This window comes from Emydura macquarii, unplaced genomic scaffold, assembly GCF_026122565.2.
Source record: "Emydura macquarii macquarii isolate MOO-44397 ecotype Brisbane River unplaced genomic scaffold, CSIRO-AGI_Emac_v2 contig_1253, whole genome shotgun sequence".
NCBI lineage: Eukaryota > Metazoa > Chordata > Testudines > Chelidae > Emydura > Emydura macquarii.
In genome coordinates, this window is record NW_027131390.1 from 1,230,284 (window position 1) to 1,252,985 (window position 22,702).

The 22,702-nt window shown below is 42.2% G+C and overlaps 1 long non-coding RNA gene across 3 annotated transcripts in view; it reads left to right on the forward strand.

Moving 5' to 3' along the window:
* The window catches only part of LOC137153871 (uncharacterized), a 138,133-nt gene that overhangs the window by 58,516 nt on the left and 56,915 nt on the right, over positions 1 to 22,702 (forward strand). For all 3 annotated transcript variants that reach the window (XR_010919912.1, XR_010919911.1, XR_010919910.1), the window contains exon 2: positions 3,117 to 3,218. This is a non-coding gene — a long non-coding RNA (uncharacterized lncRNA). The remainder of the gene's footprint in view (positions 1 to 3,116; positions 3,219 to 22,702) is intronic.

Here is a 22,702-nt window from a genome sequence, read left to right on the forward strand (position 1 = left end):
ACCAGTGGTCAGGGTCACCAGTGTGGTACGGTGTGTTGGCCACCGGTGTTTATCAGTGTAGGCTGTGTGCGTGTATCCCTGTGCAGATGCTGTCCCAGCTCTAGCCAGGAAACCAAGACGGCTCTCACGATCGAATGAATCGACACGACCACGGATTAGTTGAGCAACGAAGGCACCCTGGCCAGGTTTATTGTGTGCAGCACAATAAGAAGTGACCTACAGAGTATCTCTGGGTCAGTTTCGTATAGGCGGCGTTACAATGGCCACGGCCCAATGGCGGGACTTCCTGTTATCCCCTAGACCGGATGACATTATTCCCTCTGACACCCTCTTTTATACATTGTTTCATACAATTTCATTCTGCCCCCTTTGATGTAGGTAGTTGCAACCCTCTTGACGTAGTCTAATACCATCTTTTTCCGTTAATTGGCTGATTTGGGCAAAACAACTCAATTTATCACCTTTTAGTCATTTCTATTCATCAAAGTGTCATTTTAGGGAGTTAGTTCTCTTTGGTATCTTGGTGCCTCCTGCACCTACTGCATAATTTGTGTTTTAATAATATTTTGGCAATATATATGTTTTTTGCAGTATCAGCACTTTCCTGTGCCAATTTCAGTTAGCTTGTTTTTTTCCACTTATACTCCTGTTCACTTGGCTTTTTTCACTTAGGCCTTAGCCTATTTTACAGGCCTTATGACAGGTCTTATACTTACTACACCTATCATCTCTCATTCAGTATAGAAAAGTCAACGCCCACCTCTGATTGGTCTGTGACATAAGTCTCCATTGCTCACTTGTTACATTTTCAAATAAGTATCTTCATACTTTCTCCCATTCCGTCCCCAGCACTTGAGAGAAGCTTCCCATAAACATCTGCAACACAAACTCATTATCCTCCTCCACAGTCCTCTTTAAAACTCTTCTTTGCCATGATGCCTGCAAAAAATTGACAAGCCACCGATGTGCTGAGGCCTCTGCCTCTTATGCTGCCCAATATTGTCTTTTCCTTGTACTCCTCATTGGACTGTCTGTACCAATCTGTTGTCTCTTGACTTACACTTAGATTGTAATTCTTGTGGGCAGGGACTGTCTTTTGGTTCTGTAATATTACCTAGCGTGTTGGGGTCCTGGGTCACAACTAGGCTCCTATGTGCTATGGTAAAAAAACTCGTCTCATGATCACCCTATTTATCCATTCTGCTGCTTCCTTCCACGAGATCCAGAATTATTGCTATGCATTGTGATAGTCTTCAGAGGCCCTGATCACAGACCCAACATGCTGATGCTGTACGAAACAAACTGGAAGGCACAGGACCTGCCGCACATACTTCATACTCTAATTTAATGCTGCACATAATGCCATGTGGCCTACCTTTCGACATACTCTACAGTGCTGAAAAAGTGCTCCAATTGTCTGGAATGTAGCAGAGGAATCTGTTCTGTTGACAAAAACAATCAGGTGTTCTCAGTGTGTACTAAACAGTATACTAGCTAAGACAATACTCCTTCTATGGCAAGAGGATGCTTTTCCAAGCCACTGAAGCTGTGAATCCTCCTGGACTAGCAGATACGGAAATGGCATTCTTACTGAGATAAAGCTTGAAGAGGATGTCTGTAAATCAATTGGGAATAATAGTCAAGCCTTTGGTCTAATGCATTTGTTCAATGAAGTGGAAATTCATTAGCTGTCTGTTTTAGAATAAATATCCTCCCAAATGTCTGACCTTTGTTGTGCAATGATATTTTGTCATGTCAGAACTTTGAGGAGGTGTAGTCCAAGTGCTTTCAATCAATCTGTTGTTCTTTTTAAATTTAATAGGTAATCACTGTGTCAACAGCACATTTATCACCATTATCTTAAAAATGTTTCTTCCCCTCTTGTCTTTAAAGGAAGAAGTTAACTTCATGAAACTTTTAAAATGTTGATGGGGCTAACCCTGGTTGAGGAGAATCTCTTTGAATCACCTCTCAGATAAGGAGTTCAGGATTTGGTTCATTGTTGGGGATACTTACACCAAATACCAGAATCTGTTTTAGCAGATGACTAATCTTTAATGTAGGGATGGTTTTTATTGTAGGTTTATCTGCAATGCATCTTGAATATGGTAATCCTTGCATGAGGTATATTCCAATGTTTCCTCGATAGTTCATAACGACTCGTAATTGAGCACTGATTGATCACAGTGTTGCCAACCTTGCCTGTGTTTTTCTTTTCATTATGTTTGCTGTACAATAACCGTAGACGATGATGGAGATTCTGATGTCCTCAGACAGTATAGGTAGTGGCGCTTCTTGTTCTGCTGGGTACAGAAAACTGGCTGCTTCTCAGTGCTGAAATACTGTTCTAGAGTTTTACTGTTGTAATGAGGACTGTTGTCCTTAAAGTGAAGACCGTGTGTTCTTGCTGAAGGCCTATGTTACTTTAAACACCACTATTCCGAGTACAGAAAGTGTTTAGTAACATGAACAGTTCTGCTGCGTGTTCTGCACTTTCGAAGTGATATATAAAAGCTACAATTTGTCATAATACTCTCAAAGGTTTGTTCTAATAATATTTTGTTTCATACTGGTACAGCCCCATTAAGCCTGTTTCTGCACTCCCTGGGGACTGGGCCCAAAACTGTGCAAGCTTGTTGTTTCACATTGCGATACAAACAACTGATATCTCTGGCCCAAGAAGCAAAAATCTTATGAGCCCTTCACAACAATAATCATGCATAGCACTTCATCCATAGATCTGGAAATGTAGTGCTTAAGGAAACTGAGGCACAGAGGTCATGTGACTTCCACATGGTCACATGGTGAGTTAAATGATAAAGTTGGGACTAGACTTGCAGTCCTAAATACCTGAACCCATTTAGTGTTCCCTTCCATATAGACCTGTGTGTTCAGTAGTAAAGTGTGCGGAACTACCAGCTCAGCCATTCTGTAAGTATGGTACGTAGGCGACGTGGAGTGTTCAGCAGAGTGATAAAATGCTTTATTTTTAAAAGAAACATATGGTCCTGCTTTGACACCCCATGTCCTCCTGACTTGAGAGGGAACCTGGCATGTTGAGGGGATTGCAAGATGCTCTGCCTAATGCAGAATTATCATTCCTCTTTTCTCTGCAGTTTATGATAAAACTGGACAGTGAGGAGTATACATACTTCAGCAGCCGTGAAAAGCTTCAGTAAAACCACCGCTGTACAACACAACAGGATTCTACCACACAGGTCTGCACTTTTAATAATAGTAATGTCAAGTATGAATGTGCTCTGTAAACATGATTCTTTTTATACTGAATGAGGCTCAGCTAGCGAAATATGTCAATGTTCAGGGTTTTTAATGGTTAACTAGTGCAGGGGATGTGTTAAAATGGGATTTTAGAGTTACATGGCTGATTTTGGTGCAACTTTATTAAATTCACTTCAGAGTAAAGGAAAATATTTTTGTTACATTTTATTTTTTGTAATTCCCAGGGTAGAAAATGTGCTTAGTAACAGAATCCTAAAGTCTAGCACTTGGGTGCTGATCTTGGAACATTTACTCTTTCTGCTGGTGGGGTTAGAAGTATTGCAGAGGGAGAGTGCTAAAGCTGTAATCCGTGCTGTTGTCTGAACCTTCTGAACCATAGAGCCCCTGTTTTGAGCTGGTAGTTTGGGTAACTTCATTGTCTATGAATGATGAGTGCTGTTTTAGCTCAGGCTTTAATTTAGCATCGTCCCAGGTAGTTTCTCCAATCATAGATGCCCATGCTCCCTTGTTTTTGGGATGGGACTGGAAGGGTAGAAATTGTAACCTTGCCATTGACTGCTCTGGTTGGAAGGATGCTCAGATACCATGATGAGGGGATAGTCTTATCTTAGTGTTACATGAAGATTTCATATATGTACTGACACGGGGAGCCTATTTAAGAGTCAGTAGTTTGCTGCTTTAAAAAGAAATTGACAAAAACTCCCCCTAAAGTCTCCTGGACTCTGTTTTTTCCCTTCCTGTCATTGCTGATCACTAAGATTGTTTCAGTGTTTGCAAACAGAGTATTTTCTAATCTACAGGCTGCTGTTTCTATCTGATTGATTCAATGATATCACAATCTGTTGTTTGTGACATTTATAATCACCTTGGAATTAGTGTTGTCAGAGAGGCCAGATTTATAGCATTGCTGATGAGTTGGGGGGAGCTAAAGTGGCTGATTCAAAAGTAGAAAATGTGTCTTAAATGAAAATACCTAGGTAACCAGCCATGGTGGATTGGAAATAGAGAGTTCATGGTGAAAAAGTACTGGAGCTTTGAATTAACACTCCAATCTGAAGAAATTTGTCAGAGCATAGCTGTTGGCAAGAATCAATCTCTCACCTCTCACCCCTGTTGATTTTAACAAGAAGGCTTTGGCTTGCGTTTTGCTTTTGTGTGTGTTGGCAAGTCAGTTCAGTTATCAAAGTCAACCCCTACTTTTTGAATGCCAGGTAAATTGATGCCCAAAAAGCTAGCAGGGATTTAAAATCTGGCTACCAACAGTCTACTTCCCTGGATATTTATCTATTATTGTGTGACTTCAGATAAATCTGCCTTGTTCAGGAATGGTTTTATACTGGAGTTTGATGATGCCCATTTAATGGGTGCCCTGGCCATTTTAGTCAGGTTACACTTTGAGACCCTTTGTGATTTCCCATCACTGCATTTGAGGTTTGGAGAATGGGAAGGGACTACTGATTCTCTGCTTATCCATTTGACTTCTAATTGTTCATTCTCTGTGATTAGACTGAAGAGCACCCAAAGTTAAACCTCTGCACAGATGATGGATTTATGAATTCTAGGTACTTGGGAATGCTGCCTGCATTCTAAAAGCTCTGTGGTCTGTGCTAGGGCTTTAGACAAATTCACTATTTATGGTGCCGTGAAGCCTATTGGAATAAACACTTCTTTAAAGCAGCAAACATATGGAATTAAAAAAGCAAGCACAAAAAGATGTAAAATATCATGAAAATTTGGCCTATCAAAGAATGTGTGAACAGTGACAATTACTTCTGTAATGAAATAACCATTCCAATTCCCTATTCGGACCCAGTTTGATTGTGTCAAGTTTGCAGATGTAATGGTCTATCCTGCATGGGGCTGAACACTTGTATCTCTCATGGAAGGCTGATCAGCCCCTCGCAAGACTGGGGCCTTGGCATTTTAACTTCTTCCAGAGTTCACTGGCGGGAGACGTGCAGCTGTATGTGAGAGAGTGTGTTCATTTGAAATACAAATGCATGGGATTTTCTCAATTGCCTAAGTGGTTTAGGAGCAGGTTGCGCCCCATTGAAAGTCCATGAGAGATGTGCACCTGAGTCATTTAGGTGTGTCTGGAAATCCACCCCAGATATGTTTGATTAATTAAAAATCCAAACCCCAATGTCTGTGCCAAGCAAAGATTTGTTCCTGAATTCATATCCATTAAACATGGAAAGGAAAATAGTTTAAAAACCAAAGATAAACATTATGAGCAGGATATATTTTAAAGCACCTTCTTGGAGGAGAACTTTCACAGTAAAGAATATAAAAGTGATTCCCATTGTCAATAATTTTCCATATTCCCTTTGCTGGATAGAAAATAATTTGAGTAGGTGCCACCACTAGCCTTAAAATGTATGAAGAAGGGATCATTATAGAATCATAGAAATGTAGGGATGAAAGAAACCTGGAGAGGTCATCTAAGCCAGCCCTCTGCCTTGAGGCAGGATCAAGTACACCTAGACCATCCCTGACAAGTGTTTGTGCAACCTGTTCTTAAACCTCCAATGGCAGAGATTCCATAACCTCTTGAAGCCTATTCCAGAGCTTCACTACTCTTAGAATTAGAAAGACGTTCCTAATATCTAGCTGAAATCTCCCTTGTTCTACCTTCATTGGACATGGCGAAAAATTTTTCACTGTCCTCTTTTTATATGAGTCCTTAATACAGTGGTTCTTAACCTTTCCAAACTACTGTACCCCTGAAGCCTGAGTCCCACCCCCACGGGGCTGAGGCATGTAACTTAGTTTCATGGCACCCCTGTGGCTCCAGGCAATTGCCTTTCTTGCCACCCCCAATACCAGCTCTGCACTTGCGACCCCTCTAAACCCCAGGTTAAGAAACACTGCCTTAATATATCTGAAGACTGTTATCAGGCTCCCCCCCACCGCCCCGCTCAGTTGTTTTTTTTTACGATGGGTCCACCCTAGTTGTGGCTATTAGATGTTACCCCAATTTAAATGTTAAGTAACTGTGATCATCTAATCTAACGTGGGTCAGCCCTAAGGGAGACTTGGAGCTGAGGAATGAAACCTTGAGGAATTTGACCCAGTATTGAGCAGGAAGCCCATCCTGGGAGCCGAGCCCTGGGGTGATGAGCTGTCCGTGGCCTGTGTTGCAGATAGGCTGTTGTGGTCTGTGTCCAGTGGAGTGACTTTATTTGAAGCCTTGCTGGTTCATTTCTAGTTGCAGTGCTTTTCAGCTGTCAAAGTGAGGTCACCGTGACAAGGACAGCAGAACCTTTGTAGAAGTGGGGAGCCACCGGCGCCAGAACTGCAGGGGCCAGGGCACCATGTCTCCCCACTTTTTAACATGGGTGTAGTTTGGGGGCAGAGGGCAGTGATAATGGTGATCAGCTCCTCTGCCGTGAAGCGCAGCCCCTGCTAATGCTGCTCTGCACCTGCCTGATGCTTGTAGTTTTGGCAAGGTGGGGGCAGTATCGCCCCTGCCCCCCAAACTACACCCATGTTAAAAAATGGGGGGCCCATGGCCCTCTGGCTCCCCTGGTTCCGGTGTTGTTGCACCATGATCCAGTCACTCATGGCCAAATCAGATAGGATTTTGGATTTCCACAATTGGTGAGGAGTGCAGGTGGACAGTGAGGCCAGGTCCTGTCTTGTTGACCTGAGGAAGCCTCCCCAGTGGAAGGGAGGGATGTTCTGGTAGTAGTGAGAGGGGTAAGGTCTGTGGAAGGTGAGGTGCCCACCATGACTGAAGCAAGCCCATTGAAATCCCCCTTCCCCTGCCATCTCGCTGGGGTAAGATATCAGTGCTCCATAGCCAACTCTCAGGTCAGTGCGGGTCTGGGTGTGCCAGCCCAGCGTACGCTGCCCCAGGGAATCCACTGCACAGTGCTAATTTTGGCAAGGTAGCATGGGAACATGTCACTGCTACCCAGCACGGTTTGATCACACTCCGTTTCAGATACACTGTCTAGGTGTGCACTGTATGTGTCAGATAACAGGAGGGGGCCCAGTATCTGTGTAAAGGTTAAAACTTCAGTTTGAAAGCATTTTTATAAGCTTTGCCATTCACCTAGAACATGTTTTTTGGTATTATTTAACGATATCTTAATAAAGTTTTAAATGTTTCACTAATTAGTCCTTTTCTCATGTTTTGACAGGTTATTCTGTAGCTACAATAATTAATTCTTATTTTTCTGTGTTTGATTGAACACCTGTTGAAAATCTTAAGTAATGATTGGGTTTATTTGTGTTTAAATTTGTCAGCAGTGTTTTACATAACAAGGAGTTTTGTCTCCACTTAAGCATACACATGCTTCCTTCATACTGTCATTATATAACCACAGTATTTAGATGAAAGTGAACTCTAGGGTATAATGCAAAATGTTAATTTTGGTGCTCAAATCTTATTAACTGAAAGGAATCACCACAGAATTTTGTATACAAATAGCCCCATAAATCCTGCAACATTGATAATGTAGCTTCATTTGTTTCAGATGCGCAAGGCTGCTGAAAATGATGAGACTTGCTTGATGTTTTTAATATTATTAACTGGTATGAGGTGCAAGTTTCAACAAAGATTTGGAAAAAAATAAAAGGATTGTTGTATTGCCTGGGCACTTACAACCACATAGACTACCGAAAGCAAAACTCACTGTAGTGGAGAGCTATGCTGCAGAGAGAGGATGTCCGATTTCCATTGACAAGAAAGCCAGTTTTGATCCCTCTGATATCTATTTATTGAGGCTTTTTTTAATACACTAAAGCTGATTTAAGTCTCAAAATTATTTCTAAAGTAACTTGGGACTGAGCAAGGCAGATAACAGCTCAACAATAAGCCATTTTTTTACCCAAAATTCTACAAAAACTAGCACATCCGGTCTTCCTAATACTCTCTGCTTTGAGTGTCTAGCTATACAAAACAGTAGGCAGAGATGCAATATTTTTATTTATTTAATTCTTTAGTTTAGTGCTACCATTCTCAATACAACAAATCCATACCCACAGAATATGATAGCTGAATGGAAAGGCTATATAAATCAGTGGCCACTAATGCAACAAAATCTAGCAATTCCTTTATCTGCTGACATTCTCTCTTTCCTGCTCCGATTTGTAATAATTACTTGCATGCTAAATTTACATATTAGATTATGCAAAAAGATCATTTGTTTGTTTGGAAATCTATTTTGTTAGCAGAAAATGAAACTGATAGAGTTGGGCCTGCAATTCTTTTAATCAGTAAAGTTAGCTACAAAAACCCTAATCTTGTAACCCTTAGTCATGTGAGTAATCCCTCTCTATCAGGTAGCCTCATAGTCCAGGGTTGCAGGATCAAGCCTGGAATGGTCTGTGAAATGTTGCAGCAAGTGTGTGGGTATTTTGACAAACTCTAATTCTAAAGTGAACATTCTCTCAGTAGGATCTGATCGTTCTGTTATACTGTTTGCTACAGTAGCATGTAGAAGCTCCAACCAAAATCAGGATCATAGTGTGCTGGGTGGTGCACAAACACCTAGTGAGAGACCGTCCCCACTATAAAGAGCTCATAGTCTAAATAGACAAGACAGAAACAGGGTGGGGAAAACGGCCTAACACCCAACTGGAGTGAGAGGCACAAGAAGAGAAGTAACAAGAACATCCAGCAGGTTAGTGGCTAGGCCAGGAGTAGAACCCAGGGCTGCTGACTCTCACTCCACTGTCCTAATTGTAGAATCATACAAATGTCCGGCTAGAAAGGACCCTGAGAAGTCATGAAGTCCAGCCTCCTGTGCTGAAGTATCCTTGATATGTATTTGTCAAACCTGTTGTTGAAAACCTCCAATGGCAAGGATTCCATAACCTCCCTTAGAAGCCTATTCCAGAGCTTAACTATCCTTATAGTTAGAAAGCTTTTACAGCCATCTAACCTACGTCTACCTTGCTGCTGATTATGCCTATTACTTCTTGTCTTAGTTTCAGTGGACATGGAGAAGAACAATTGGTCACAGCGCTCTTTGTAACAGCCCTAAACATATTTGAAGACTGATATAAGGTTCCCCCTTAGTCATCTTTTCTCAAGACTAAACATGTCCAGTTTTTTAACCTTTTCTCTTTGGTCAGGTTTTCTAAACCTTTTATAATTTTTGTTAGTCTTCTCTGGACTCTCTCTCCAGTTTGCCTCAGTTTCCTAAAGTGTGGTGTCCAGAATTGAACACAGTAGTCCAGCTGGGGCCTCAGCAGTGCAGAGAGAGCAGTTACTGCCCATGTCTTACATAAAACTCTCCTGTTAATACTCCCCAGAATGGTATTAGCCTTTTTCTCAACTGCATCGCCTTGCTGACTTGTATTCAATTTGTGATCCACTGTACCCTGCTGAGCCTTCTCAGCAGTACTGCCACCTAGCCAGTTATTCCCCAGGTTGTAGTTGTGCACGTGATTCTTCCTTCCTAAGTGCAAAGTTCCTCACTTGTCTTTATTGAATTTCATCTTGATTTCAGACCACTTCTCCAATTTGTCAAGGTTGTTTTGGATTCTAATCCTGTCCCCCAAAGTCCTCCCTGCTTGGACTCATCTGAAAATCTTGTAAATATACTCACCACTCCATTATCCAGCTGTGAAGAGGTTCACACACAACAGGTGCACCTCCTTGTGGCCAGATGTAATGTAGTGGCTGTCTTTCTGTATGGTGCCCTAAGCCGATGGTTGCTCTGTTGCTGCAGTGGTCTCTCTTCCCACAATGTGGCCCTCTGGCCAAATCATGCTTTAGTCCATCCCTTCTGGGGTATCAGAAAATCCAACCAAGCTGTAGGCCAATGACCTTACAGCAGGTGTTCTGACTTTCTCTGGGCTCTGTGATCCTTGCCTGGGACCCTATAGCTGGCAGCCAAGGTGTACTCCTTCAGACTCCTTGCTGCCTCCTTGGACCACTTCCTACCTCTTCCATCCACCAGAGAGTGACTGCAGACTTTCTTCCTGCAGCCCCTTTCATCGTATTGGGCTTTGTGGTGCAGCAGGCTCACTTCTGGAGTTGATGACTGCCATTCACTGGATTTCCTAGAGAGGCTATGAATGTGTCTGTCACCTTTCCCAGTATTCTTAAAGAACTGCAGAATAGGTTTTTTAATTTGGCCCCATTTTCCTTGTGTTCTGGATAGGTGTTGCAAAGAATTTTGTTACTCCAAGGCTTCTGAGTTGTCCATATGCATATCCTTTCACTGGGACTGTCTTTACAATTCCATAAGAGATAACATCATTTCCTGGACTTTACACGTTTTGCATAGTCCATCCTTATGTTTGTCTATTAGAAACAGAATACTATTTAACCCACAATTACTTGTTAAAATTTTGAATAGAACCACTTTGCTCTTCCTCTCAGGGCTTTGGATTGTATCAGCATTTCCAATTCTTACCTCATGGCCTTCCGCTGAAAGGCTTGGTGTTGAGTTGCTTTTACTCTTCTATTCATTTTACAAAGTTGGCTGTATATTTCTGATGTATTGGTATCGTTATTTACTTTCCTGTAGTATTTCCTCCAGCTTTCTCCTTTGCCCTTTTATAGCCCTTTGTGCAACTGCCTTACCTTTTTACATGTCAAGTCTTCACTGTTTAGTGTGTTTTTTGTTTTTGAATATGTCTTGTTCCTTTCCTTAATTACCTTGTTACATTCCTTCTTCCACTATGTTTAATTAGTGTTGGTATTTTAGGAATAGCTAGGTTGTCTTTATAATTCCCTTAATAATATTACTACAGAATTCCTCAGTATATTTGCTTATACATTACTTGCCCACACATTCCTCATATTTGTTTCTAAAAAGCTTCCAATTTCCTTTTTTAGGTTCCAAGTGGGGGTATTATTCTCATCTTTGGTATTTCCTTTTCCTTGATATATGATTAATGGTGGGAAGTGGCCACTACCCATCCCCTTATCTCTGTAAATTTCCCAGCTGCATTTGCTTGCTATGTTACTAGATGCTGTACCCAGGTCTAGGCAAGAGAGCCTGCCGTCCACTGCATTGAACCTGGTAGGTGTTCCATCATTTAATATTATTACATTATCATCTTCAAAAAATTGTTCTTATCATTTGTCCCATTTCTCCACAATCTGTTGTGACTGTTTGGTTCTCCACAGATAATGTACGGACATAGAATCATAGAACATTAGGGTTGGAAGAGACCTCTGGAGGCCATCTAGTCAAAGCTCCTGCTCAAAGCAGGACAACCCCAACTAAATCACCACAGCCAGAGTTTTGTCAAGTTGGGCCTTAAAAACCTCTAGGGATGGAGATTCCATCACCTCCCTAGGTAACCCATTTCAGTGCTTCACCACCCTCCTAGGAAAAAGTTTTTTGTAATACCCAACCTAGATCTCCCCCACTGCAACTTGAGACCATTGCTCCTAGTTCTGTCATCTGCCACTGCTGAGAACAGCCTAGCTCCCTCCTCCCTGGAATCTCCCTTCACGAAACTGAAGGCTGCTACCAAATCCCTCTCCCCCCCACTCTTTTCTTCTGCAGACTAAACAAGCCCAGTTCCCTCAGCCTCTCCTCATAAATCCTGTGCCCCAACCCCTTAATCATTTTTCTTGCCCTCTGCTGGACTTTTTCCAATTTGTCCACATCCTCCCTGTAGTGGGACCCAAAACTGGACCCAATACTCCAAATATGGCCTCACCAGAGCCGAATAGAGGGGAATAATCACTTAGAAGATTAGATTGGAAGGGACCTCAGGAGGTCATCTAGTCCAACTTTACTTGATCTGCCAGCAATGCTCCTCTTAATGCAGCCCAATATGACACATGACATCTGCAATTAATTCCTTCAGTTCTACAGCCTCCAGCTTTCTGCACTGGTTGTAAACATTATGTTGTCTGAGAAATGCAGAATAGTTTTGTATCAGTATCTCAATAACATTTTACTTGTTATTTAGCTTTTTAACCTCTATTTCAAGGTAGTTTAAGTTTGCCTATATGAACGAGCACCCACCTTTTCCTGGTTTTCTATGATGTGTATATATGCCATATCCTGGGATTTTATAGTCTAGTTCTTCCGATGTACCATGTCTCTCGTGTACATATTATATCAGTGTTTTCATTTCAATATATTTCTTTAATTCCTGCCCATGTGCTATAAGACTATGTGCATTCCAGCTAAAAATAGCCACCCCCATTCTTTTAATCTTTAATATTTCCTTCCCTTAGGAAAGGATGGAGTCATTCCATTGATAGGTTGCTAGCTCCTAGGTACTTTTCAGCAGCGTTAGCTGTAATTCTCATTTTGTGTTTCTTTGCTGTCTGAGATGTACAATTTATGATTTCAATAATAAATGCAATGAATCTCTCTTCTTCTATAGGTATCATGTCCTCTCCTTGTAACCCAATGTAACTCATTACTTCCTTCTTAGTATTCTGTTGCTTGCTAATCATTGTCCCCACATTGGCTTTTCTTTTTTGTCCTTTTTCCTTTTAGGTGTCTCCTAGTGGCTTCTGCATATGAGATAGTGTTTATGATTTTGGTTTTATATATTTCTCTAACTTGCTTTACCTCAGTACATCCTCCATATGCTGAGCTGTGTTTTCCTCCACTGTATTAACATTTTCGTTCTGTCCCTTCTTCCCAATTATCATATGAATAGTCATTTCCACACTTGCTGCATCTTAATTTCCCTTTGCAATTATTTGCTATGTGACCAAAACTTTGACACCTGTAACATCTCATTAGAACTTGTTTGGCAACCCTGTCCCTGACTGTTTAGGAGCAGAGGATAGATGCTGTACATCTGTGTGAGTCCATGTCAAGGATGCATCAATTTAAACTCAAGAAGTATCAGGCTTTCAAGAAATGTGGTCAGCTCAGTGTTTCCATTTCTCTGAGTAATAGAAGCAGCGTGCAGCAGGTGACGATGAGAACTGGCAAGTCTCCCTTGAAATTAGCAAGAGACTAGCGAGAGTCGCTTCCTACCCTTGAGCATAAATAATTCTGAAAGTGTGAGCAAAGCACATAAAAGAAACAGAACACCATTTCTGCTTGTGAAAGAGTGGTGCCCGAAGGTAGTTTACCATTCCAGTGGGGGACATGGGGTCAGCTCGGCAGGTACCCTTGAGAGGAAGTGGAATTCTAGAATAATGATGGTTACAAGGGGAAACTGTTTTGACAGGTGATGGGAGTTTATCTGCAGCTGGAGAAGAGTGAAATTTCTGCAATTAAGGGGAGGTTCTTGGGGCCTGAGCCAATGCTCACTGAAGTCAATGGAAACTCCAGTTGACTCAATAGGCCCTAGATGTGTTCTGCTGAGAGGAGTTTGATAGTAGTAATAGTTTTAACTCCTGAAAGAGGCCTATAGGTCTGAGTGGACACTGGAAAAGATCTGTTTTGGGGGCCCATCTGCTGGGGTGTTTTCTGAGCTGATAGTCAGAGGGCGGGGTGCGGGGTGTGGAGGAGCATTTTGTGGCTGTCTGAGTTTTGTTCCTGTCTGAATGTTTGGTTTTTAATGCTGCAGGGGGTTTTACGTTGTAGTAATGAGGTATTGGCTCATCTAGAGCCTGTATACTGGCATATTATCATTAGTGAAATAATAATAATAATTATAATAGTGAAAGGAAGAAGCTTGTATAAACTCTGATGCTCAAGTATATATTGTTGGGTTCCGTTTGGGGTGTTTTTTATATCTACCCTCAGTTATTGTGTATTCTGTTCCTGAGCTAAACCCTTTATTTTCATATAATCTTGCTTGCATTTGCTACCCAATAAGTGTGTTGATTGCAATAAAGGTATAATGTGTGTATTTAGCCGACCGGGGCCCGACTTTGGGAACGACTTTTGTTTGTTATCAGGATGGGGGACAGATGGGATCTAGGAAAACGTCTTAGCTCACCAGTTTAAATAAGGGTGGCAGCAAAAAAATAAACAAAATCCTCTGTCTTTGTCCAGATTTAACACTGAGTTGAGGCTGAGATCGGTTATGTTAGGTACAACTATTAACTCTAAAGAGAAATTTAGATGACTGTAGGATATTTGTCTGCCCTAAAATTGCTTCTGTTCCTACCAACTGCAGTTTCAACAGTCAGACAATTCGTTTCAGTTTTCACCTAACGTTATCATACTGATTTTGAGCACAGAATGAGTGCAAATGACTTGCTGTATTTTGTGAATAACCTCATTTCAATCTCTTAAATTTTATTGTTGGGTCATACTTTTATCATTGTGTGTTAGAGGCATTGTTCCTTATTTTTAGACGTTAATGGCTTCACTAAATTACAGTATTAGAAATACAAGAAAATTTAATGTGTGGTAATTGCAGGACAATTAGGGAAATCATGGAAGCAGAAAATGATGGTATTAAGTTTTAACTTTTATTATGAATTTAAAAACCCCTTAATACTAAACCTAGAACAAGAATAAAAAGCACTAGGTACAGTAGTTCCCTGAGAAATAGTCAAGTTAGCAGAGAGCTTACATGGCAGGCTACAAAATGAACTATATTTTATACTGTGGCTACAGCTACACTGACGGCGGCAAAGTCGCCGCCATCAGATCGATTTCTCTGGATTGACTGAGCAGTCAGTGAAGACTCGCTCAGTCGATCCAGAAATCGACGTACTAAGACCACCTTCACAAGTGGCATAGCGCTGCGTCGACAGGAACGCGGTTCCCGTCAGCACAGTGCATTGAAGACGGCGCGCAGAAGTGAAGCAGAGAAGTCGACGGGAGTTGCACAAGTTTTTTTGGTAGCTTGTGTAACTCCCGTCGACTGCCGCCGAATCTCGGCAGTAAGTGTAGACAGGGTCTCAGTAAGCTCGAAAGCTTGTCTCTCTCATTAACAGAAGTCGGTCCAATAAAAGATATTACCTCACCCACCTTGTCCTTGTTTAAAAAAACAAAACCGGCTATAGTAAATGTGACTTCCCCTCACCCCCAGCTCAAATCCTTCTGAAAGCAAGGAAACATCAATCTGTGGGACACCTCTTTCCCATACCTGAATGCCCACCCAGCACATTTCTAGTGATAGGGGCACACACTACATCATCATAGGGAATGAATGCCCTCCTGTCTCAGATTAATAAGGCAATACACGATCCACAACACATCAGTCTTCCTCTCAGTTTGTGACAGCCCTAATTGCAACCTCAGTGACATCAGCAAACATTCAGCATTGACACTTGCACAGGTTAAGTGGATGTGTATTTGTGTGAGACTTATGATATCTCAGTTAAGGTCACTTGTCTCTAAATTGTGTCATAACATAAGGCAACACACATATGCCTAAGTTATAGATGGTTAAGCTGATTAACAGAGGGATGTTGGGGATCTCTATTGCTTTAGCAGAAGTAGAAATGAGAATCCTCAAAGAGCCACTCTAACAATTTAAGCTGTTGAGGATTTAGTAAGGAATTCAAGGGTTCTGAAATAAGTTTGTCAGGTGGCAAAGTGGTAAATTTCAGGGCTTCTCTTCAGAGTCCTTTTTCTAAAACAAAGGATCATCTTTCTAATGAGGGTTTTAAACACAAGCAGAAGCTTTAACCCAGAAAAAAATGATCTGCCAATCTGTCCTCATCAACTTGTAAAATAACATAAAAATAATGTTATGAACAGTTTGAATCCTTTTCTGTATGAGAGATTTGATAACATACTCGGACTTTCTCCTAGAATGTGAAAGGGCAAAAAGCCGGCATTGGGAGCCACACTCTGCCTCGATGCACCCTCCAGCTCTGACTACAGTTGCAAATAGGAGGCAAGCGTTTGATTCAATGGCTTTTATTTGGAGAAGCACCCTGAGTTAATTGCCTCCTACAGAACTCCATCTTAACTAGACAGAGATGTCACATTCCCACAGTGGAGGACATGTTGATGGTTCTGCTCCTCATAGCAGTTAATGGAGACCTAGAGAAGAGATACCTGTTCCTAAAAATGATCACATCCATGAATTGGAACTGTCCGCTCCTGGGACTTGGCTTCTCGAAGTGCATCTGTAACTCACTGCTCAGTGTGTGTTATACACACCCCCCTGCTGGGTTCAGGGAGGATGCAACTCTCTTACAGTCCATTTTCAGAGGCTGGCTCTTTAGCCATTTTTTTTTGTTCTTGAAATGCCTGGTATTGGCCAAGATGATGATTACACATCTTACATTGAATTTCTTCTATCTGAGCATCTGGAACGCCACAGTCCATCTAAGCATGATCACAGAAAGGTATTAATTCACTCCTGAATCCCCTTCGCTTTTGCTTCTCTTAGATCTAGTCCCCACCTCGCCCTTAATTACTGGTGACTGTTGCTCTTTTTGATTACTTTTTAGTGCGATCATCACTTGTTAATTCTAGCTAGGATTTTGGTCCAGATGTGATGCTCGCTTTACTTTGTCAAACTCTCCCTCCTGGTACCTCTGTGTAGGCCTGATGCTGAACCTTGCAGTGTCTTCATGGATTGTCCTGTCTGGAAAGAACCGTGTCACTTCAGTTTTGGCAGAGTTCTCCTGTGGACTGCTGCCCCTCTTCCCTTCAGTCTTATTTCCTTGACTATGACTCTCTTCTCCCTTATCGTCACAAGCAGGGTAACTCACCCTTCCTCTTGCTGCCCCATTGCATTCCATACCATCTGGGGAACTTGCCTATTTTCTTAGAGAGACAAGATGCGTGGGGTAGTATCTTTTATAGGACCAATTTTTGTTGGTGAAAGAGACAAGCTTTTGAGTTACACAGAGCTGAAGACCTGAAGAAGAGCTTTGTGTAGCTTGAAAGCTTGTCTCTTTCACCACAGAGGTTTGTACAAAAAAAGATATTACCTCCCCGACCTTGTCTCTAATATCCTAGGACCAACACATCTACACCACCACTGCAAACAACATATATTCTTATGGTCCAAATAGCCCTTTTGTTTATTCTTTTGAGTTAGGAAGGATTTATCCTTCTGACAGCGCTGTTATATCTCCTTTCTTTCTGCTACACTGTGTTGCCTGGAAACCAGGTTAAGTTGTTTGAAGTATGGGTTAATGCAAATGTTCACTCGTAGTGGTATATTCTTACTTGAAACCTGGCACAGATGAATGAAGGAATCCACTGCATGCACAGAAGTTTAATCCATGCACTCTCCCTTTAGCAACTAAATGTTTTTCTCCCACTACTGCTAGGCCAAAATCCATGCACCCATTTGGTGCTTCTTCTTCCTCCTTGTCCCACCCCTTCTACGAGTGAACTCTACTCTCCACCTCTCTGTCAACCAGGTATGCTGGGCATTGTCACAGATGCTAGTGCCCTTCCTGACCATCCACTAGGACTGCTGGGAGGGGAATCCAAGCCTCTTCCGCTCTGGATCTGCTGGGAGTTTCAAGTTCCTGGAGACTGAATAGAGTCCAGCCACTGCTCCAATCTTGGGGTCCCGAGGCATGTTCTTAGGGTGCAGACCTTCTATTTGACACTCCCTCCAAGCATTGGAACCTTCTGTTCAGCTGCCTAGCATCTTTGGCACAGCGCTGCCCCTCCAGGCTCCCCAGTACTTAAGTACGCCCCATTCCCAGAACTCCACCTCAAAGCTGTGAAGTTTCTAGTTCTAGTAGCCTGTCTCAGGGGCACACAGCAGTCGTGAAGCGGTCAGCATGCACACTTAGCCCAGTCTAACAACTTTAGACTTAATCTTGTAAAGTACAGAGAGTACAGGTCATCCAGAACAATAACAGCTGAAATTGCAGGGTCTCCCTCTCGCTTGGTCTTCCCTTGTCAGTCCTTTGTGACCAGCTGGGTTCACGCAGGCAAGCAGGGAGGCAGGCTGGCACATGGCAAGTGGGCTTTCCCTCATGAACTGGAGAAAATGGCCCCTGAGTAGACAAGCCTCTGCCTTTTAAAACCTGCAATGCCCTGTACCAGGTGACACACAGGTGACACACCTGTTAAGCATGCCTGCCCCAATTCAGCACTGCCCTCCAGACCGGTGGTTCCTTTTTCCACTTGGAGTGCTATCTGTGCTCACTGCTGCTACCTTCCCAGAAATAGAAATATCATCCCAAATACCTGCCGATCTCATTGTTTGGCAGACTTGCCTCAGAATCGGTGTGAGTAAGTGAAACATGTCGCTATAAACAGCATATATCTGATCAACAAGCATCTTAGAAAGGGGAATGGTCTGGTATGCAGGCAGGTGTGTTCAACACACACCATGCAGTCTAGGTTTGGATCTGAGTTACGAACACCCCAATGCTGGGGAGTGCCCGGGTCAGAGTCTGGGTTTAGCCCATTGTATGTCATGTTCTTCTGCACCACATCTGGCCTGGTCTCAGCCTGCAACTATGCCCCAGCTGTGTTCACCGTAAGAGCTTTTAATGGCTGAGGTTCATTTAAATAAAGCGTGCTACCTACTGGCTGATCAGTATAATACAGGCTAGCAGTCCATTACTTAGAGAGAAAATGTGGGTTACTTGCAAAATCTGGATCTGGGGTTGGATTTCAAACATCCCCAAGACCTGGCAGTGTTCATATTCAGGGGTTTGGTAAGGACTGTGGTCAGGTACATTTTCATTGACATCAATGGGACAGTTCACAAGGTTAAAGTTAGGTAAATGCTTAAGTGCTTTGCTGAATTGGGGCCATAGTGCTTTACCCACTTTTCCTGTGACCCAGGAATGGGTTAGTGAAAACTAGAGCTACTCTCTGGGTTATATGTTGCATTTCTTGTGGTAAATAAGTTGCACTCACTGCTTCTAAAAATATTCACAAGGGTTGCATCTGTAAAGCTAAATATTGCATTTACCCCAATTGCCCTTTCAGTTTCAGGGAGCTGTGCTGCCGAAGCTGGGTATTGCAATTTCTGCTTTTGATTTGTTTAAAGGAGCTCAGCTGAACATGTTAAAGTGTTCGTTGTTTTTAGTGCCTTCCCACCTTTGATTTGGGGTGTGGAATTGCCCCCTTCCCCTACTGCCCATTTTTAGATGAATGAATAGCACAGAGAAACATTGAGTTGTTTTGAAAATTGTTTTCTATCTGTTTTTATTAAAAGGAGACGAATTTATGTCTCCATTGGAATGTATCACTGCCTGCCTCAGATACCAACCGTTCATACTGAATCTGCCTAGCACACCTCAAGTGTCTTTTTCTTATTTAAAATGTATAGGGACAGATTGACAGAGGCCTGGAAAGGGAGAGGGTCTGTGAGCCTGCAAAGGGGTTTGAACAGTAGGAGGTGAACTGGTGTGGGTGCCAATTCTCTGCTCAGGACCCTGATCTCCAATGAGTGATATGCAGGGACAGTGCTGGAAAGAATGGGAGGAACTGTCCAGGAGCATATCCTGCCCTCCTCTACCGCCCTTTTCAAGCTGGCATGCAGCAAGCTGCCAAATGGGTGAGTGAAGAACTGTGCAGGCCCCCAGATCTTTGCATGACCCTGAAGGAGCTGGGGGCGGTTTTCAGGGACCAGTGGTGGGGTAAGGCTGGAGCTGTGCCATCATTTATAAGTGGCACCGAACCACTTGGAGGCTATATTTGCCAAACACAGTATTGCCAAACTCATGATTAAAAACAAACAAACCAATCCCCAACAAAACACTTTGGGCTGTGTATCTTTGCTTTCTGGTGTGTGATCTAAACTGTAAGCTGCACTCTGGGTGCATGTTCAAGCTTTTCCAGCGAAGAGCATTAGAAACCTCCATTTGTTTTTTAAGTGAAAGCTGAGAGTCTCACAATCACCTGACTCCAGGCACTGGGGCTTTAAGAAAAACGCCAAATATCATGAGACTCTCAATAAAACATGACTTAATCACACTACGAACTTCACTTTTGCAAGTGATCTTCCATATGACACTCCTCTCTTAAAGATGGAGACGGAGGAAAACTGGCTGGAGAATCTACTTACCAGTGAAACAAGTCCAGAAAGACTTGCTGCTAAAAGTGAGATAATGGAAAAATGTTTGGAAGTGGATAAAGGAACATGCTGCTGAATGTGCTCCAGGTTCAAGGACTATCAAAAAACAAGAGACCAAATATCCCATCTGCATCTATCCCTTCGGAAATGCATTGGGGCAACCAGGCGCTAACCAGGGAACTTGGGTGGTGAGTCATCTTCTCATGCTAACTCCATGGTTGGAGAAGACCCTCTGTGTTCCCTCTTATCTGCTTCCTTTATAGCGCCTATTTCATGACTGCACTAAACTGTGTATTTACTTCACACAGCCTTCAGTCATGATTTGAGAATGTCAGTAACTCAGCCTGAAGTTAGGGGTCTATTACAGGTGTGGGTGGATGAGGTTCTGTGGCCTGCAACGTGCACAAGGTCAGACTAAATGATCATGATGATCCCTTCTGACTTAAGTCTATGAGTCTAATTATTAAAACAAAGTATTACCAGTGAGTGAGCTCTGCTGAAGTTTAAAGAGAATTCAACATGATGGAAAGGGTAAAAATGTGAATGTATCCTGCATATCTCTCTCATAACTCATCAGTTAGTTGTTCTGTCCATATCCCAGTAGATGTTTATCTGAGCACAACAATCATTTGCCCTAGTTATGAAAGAAATCCTTCACACTGCAGAGACATAGAGCCTAGCTACAGCCTGACAAGGAAGTCTGATGTACCTTTATGTTTATCCTCACTGTGTGGGATCTCACTAACATAAAAGTGTTTATTAGTAATGTTTATCTAAGCACCAAACTAAAGCCTTCAGACCGGGTGTCCGATTGCCTTTAAATCAGTTCAAAGCTGCAGTGAAAGGCTGTGCGTTTGGGATCCTATCTATACACGGTCTCCTTTTGTTTATCCACAGCACTTTCTTCTTAGGCTCTCTTCTTCACTGAACCCTTATTGATGGAATTTTTTTCTGGTTTCCTGTGGCTTCTAATTTGGGCCTGGATCCTGCATGCCCATCCACATGGATGGCTCTCCTGTGAAGACTTGGGTGGCATTGAAACCTTGCAGATGTAATCATCTAAACATAAGGCTCCTAATCGAAAGCATGCATACCTTCTCACTACCTTCTCACCACAGCAGTGCTACCAAGTGACAATGTAATAAAACGTAGGCTTGCACAGGGCACTATTCTGATGACCTACAGTGGAAGAGGCTATAGCTAAGCTGTTGTATACAAGGTTACTTTATTCTAGAGGACGCTAAAGCACTTTTCTCAAACCAGTTAATACTTCTGAGAATCATTTTGGTTCCCACTAACATGATGGATGCTGATTTCAATTCGGCATCTGGTTGAAGGTCCCCTTGACTATGGCTGTTAAGTTTCCCCTCTTACCAGTTATTCAAAACTTGATGGCTCCTATTCCATCATGCTTTTATGTTATGCTGGAGCTTGCATTCCATCCGGATGTGTGAGGAAGACGATGATGCAGTGCTAAACAAGAGTAAATATCTGCATCTGTTACAGCAAGGAAAGTCTGAAAATGTGCCAGGGTAATTAGAATACACTATCATAGGAAGCCTGAAAATAAAATGTACAGGAGCAAATTCTGCTCTCAGGTGTCTCCAGTTTCCAAAGTGAAGTCAGTGAGGATGCAGGGATGTAAGTGACAGCAGATTTTGACCCAGATAGTCCAAATCAGGGTATCTAAGTGAAAATGTCAGTCAGTAAATATATATATTTTCCCTCTCTAAAAGACATACTGTGTAGTCTTACCTGAAACCAAAGCTTTGCTTATATAGACCCAACAGTGTGTGCCCTATGGGCTTTACAGACACAGATGAAGATGAAGTCTGACCAAAGAGCTTACAGTCTAAAGCACCAGTCCTGAATTTGATCTGTGTTGGTGCAGGGATCTGCTTGGGTGGAAAAAATTCCACTGTTAACACCTAGACAGTCAGTGCACACTTGAAGAACGAATGGGGGTGAAAGCTGAAGCAGTGTGATTGGATGGTGACACTTAGCATGCATAATGTTAGTTCCAGATTTTTGACAAATTATGTAGTCAGTTGCTTGACCACACTTTGGTCTGGTATGAAATATATTCCAGAGACCAAAAAACCAGTGTCAATTAGGTTTATTAATATGCTGCAGGAAAAAGGTTCTATATAATAAGTTTCCAAAGAACAGTCCCATTCAGCCAAGTTACAGTCACCTTATGCAGAAGGTGTGCTCCCCATGTTACACATTTCAGCTGGTATTACTAGGTGTTATAGGATTTTATAAGTTACATCTCTTTACATGTCACTAAAATCCAGCCTATCAGTTTGTCTCAGTTCCCTTACTTGTTGTTCTGTTCCTCCCTTATCTTTGGTTTGGATGCTTGCATTTCAGGTACTGGTCCGTGAAGGTAACTCCCTAACTTGTACTAAGACATAGGACGAATGTATCTTGATTTTGGCAAGTTTCCTATCTGCTTATGTGAAATGGTTACTTCAGCAAATGCAAGGAGTTGTGGGTATTTCGCATAAGTGAACAGAATTATGGGGTAGGCCAGTTTAGGCTATTACACTGTTACAATATTTGTGCATAATGTTATTGGTACTTAATGCATACTCTTATATATGGTGCAGATAATACATATTATTAATAGGATATATATTTATATGCTAGCCAGCAT